The 3,050-nt window shown below is 42.1% G+C and overlaps 1 protein-coding gene across 1 annotated transcript in view; it reads left to right on the top strand.

The window, feature by feature from the left end:
* Positions 1-2,411, top strand: part of LOC144890705 (alpha-2C adrenergic receptor-like) — a 3,893-nt gene extending 1,482 nt beyond the window's left edge. The window contains exon 1 of the mRNA XM_078772197.1: positions 1-2,411. This exon is cut by the window's left edge and continues 1,482 nt beyond it. The gene's annotated coding sequence lies outside the window, so the exon portion shown is untranslated.
* Positions 2,412-3,050: the final 639 nt, after the last annotated feature.

The following is a 3,050-nucleotide window of genomic DNA, read 5'->3' as shown; positions in this document are numbered from 1 at the left end:
ACTTTTCTCGTGTACTTTTGTTCAATTTGGAATAATTCACGGTGAAAGGGATTCTTGAATATCGATTTTTAAATTCAATTCAAACTCAACCCTCCTGCGGGATAAACTGATTTGCGTTCTTCTTGGAAAAACCTCACATGGTATCGATGTGCCCAAAACTTTCCTCTCCATCCGTTTGAACCAAAACAATGACAACAGCCTTTTTAACCCAATTAAATAGATTACTCCACACCGATAAAGTTTGTCTGTTATCTCCCCATCTTTCTGTCTTTCATTCCCTATCTCTTTCTCTCTCTCTCTCTCTCCCTCTCCCTCCTCTCTTTCTCCCTCTTCCACTCTCTCTCTCTCTCCCCCTCCCCCATCCTCTCTCCCCTCTCTCTCTCCATCTTTCTCTCTCTCCCCCTCTCTTTCTCCCTTTTTCTTTCTCTCTCACTCCCCTTCTCCACTCTCTCCCCTCTCTTTCTCTCTCTCCATCTCCCCCTCTCTTTCTTCCTCTCCCCTCTCTTTCTCTATCCATCTCCCCCCTCTATTTCTCCCTCTCTCTTTCTCTCCCTCTCCCCCCTCTCCCCCCCCCCTCCCCTCTCCCCTCTCTCTCCCCCCCCCCCTCCCCTCTCCCCTCTCTCTCCCTCCCTCTCTCTCTCTCTCTCTCTCTCTCTTTCTCCCTCTCTCTCTCTCTCTCTCTCTCTTTCTCTTTCTCTCTCTCTTTCTCTTTCTCTTTCTCTTTCTCTTTCTCTTTCTCTTTCTCTCACTCCCCTCTCTCTTTCTCTCTCTCTCTCCCTCTCCCTCCTCTCTTTCTCCCTCTCCTCCTCTCTTTCTCCCTCTCTCTCCCTCTCCGTCCTCTCTTTCTCTCTCTCTCTCTCTCTCTCTCTCTCTCCATCTCTCCCTCTCTTTGTCCTGCTCCCCCTCTCTTTGTCCTGCTCCCCCTCTCTTTCTCTCTCTCTCTCTCCCCCTCTCTTTCTCCCTCTCTCTTTCTCCCTCACTCGCTCTCTCCCCTCTCTCCCCTTTCTCTCTCCTGCTCTCTGTATTTCTGAGTTTTATAATCAAGTCTCATTCGATGTGGATTGTTTCTTTAATATCACCTCTCCAAATATATAACAGTTATCATAAGTAATACAAGCCATTCCAAGGGACAATTGAGCTCTAATAGCTGTTTAATCGTCCACATCGTGAATTCCAAGAGGTTTAACATCGCGTGCGTACTTTCTTAATCCGGCAGTAAAACTCGTGATTTTATATAATGTACGTGTTAGTAAACCATTTATTGCCTGAAATAACTAATGGAGGATGCCATAAGTCTGGTGATTTACGACTTAATGTGTGTTTGGCTTAATAACTTTGCAAAATAATCATAGTTTTATACAATAATAAAAATTAAGATGCAGCCTATTCTGTACTTTCCTGAAAAATAAATTTTCAGGATTAATTAATTTTCAGGACTATTAAGACTAATGTGACCGCAATGTTTGCCAATAAATTGTTTTGAATTTACGAGAATTGTATGTCCGCCATATAGAGGTATCTGGCTAGAGGACATAGGTAAATTTATCAATTCAATGGCCTTAAAATCAATTATTTTACCCAAAATCATATTACTAGTAAAACTACTACCACCAATTAACACTAAATCTACTTTAACAGCCGCAATTATTACCACCTGCAAGACGCTTTTGGCCCAAGTCTTTCACGAACCAGTTAGCCAAGCCTGATGTTTAACTGAAGGTGATTTGAGCAGGAATTTGTAATTTGTTCAGGATGCCTGATTTGACGACCAGGGTCGGAAGACGATTTCCCCGACATAACGTCCATCAGATGGATACGCGTTGGTGACTTGCCCTGCCTGCAAAACAGCAGGGTGGTAGTTTTTAGCTGGGTTGGGTTTCAAACCCAGGGATAGACAGCTCAAAGGCCAGTGGGAATACCTCTCAGCTATCCGGACAGCCGTTTTCCCAAAGTTTATACAAAAACAATAATTATTCACCGTAACAAATTGAATGCTCGGAAAATCAAAAGTCTACAAGGGTAGATCTTTAAGCCTTACTTGAATGCTCTGACCATGACGTCATGAATTGAAGTTTTGTCTCCATTTTGAAAGAAAAAAAAAAATGTATAAAACAAATTGCGTAATCTGCTTTTTTGTGTAATTTCTTGGGCTGAACACAAACGTGTCTTGTAAAGTGTACAATCGTTTTACGCATGCATTTGTAGGACGTACAAAGTACTTCCAACCTTTGGAATACATCAACAGAGATTATTTTATATTTTTGAGCTGGTGACAGCATTACATTTGCAATATTATCTGTCATGGCGCTTTGCTACACAATGCTTTGTACTTTTTTATTTACTCTAAATATTGATTGCTGCCCATTTCTTACGTCAATAATTTTTCTAGAAATAAAACCAATTGGAGCTTTCTCAAACGCAATAGCAATCAATCCGTCGGCCTCGCCATGTAATATCCGAGCATTGCGTGCGGCGCATCACGGAACATAACCCGGAGCTTAATTTTTTCATTACTTTTGCCTTTTCGCTACTCTTGGATTCGAACCCTGGCGATTCGTTTTTGTCTTCCAGCCAGTCACACACCATGAAAATGGAATTTCTGTTCCTGAGATCAGGGACTTTGTAAGGGCTGGAATATTTCAGGGCATTTCAATTGTACATTAAAAGGGACGTTTGACGGGAGGTTCTACAACATGAGGTACAACAGTGAAAGACACGTGAACTTATTGTTTTTCAGTTCATAAGTAGATGTAGTTAAGAAGAAACATCATCATCGATGACAATTATTATTTATATATCACCATCAATGCACCATATCCTTCACCTCTGGGAGAGGGTTTTATGTCGTGTGGTTTGCCGTTGCCTTCTGTTGAGGCAGGAGTTAAAAATTTGTCCAGGGTGTGGCAATATTACTCACATACTCCTCGCGAAAGACACCATGGGATCTTCAAAGTCCACCAAAGACCAGTGCTGCCACACAGGACAATCAGGTGAACATCCTTCTGATGGATGGCACATATAATGATGCTTTTCTACCTGCACCTGAAACA

This window comes from Myxine glutinosa, chromosome 2, assembly GCF_964187855.1.
Source record: "Myxine glutinosa chromosome 2, kmMyxGlut1.1, whole genome shotgun sequence".
Lineage (NCBI taxonomy): Eukaryota > Metazoa > Chordata > Myxini > Myxiniformes > Myxinidae > Myxine > Myxine glutinosa.
This window is presented reverse-complemented; position numbering and strand designations above follow the sequence as displayed.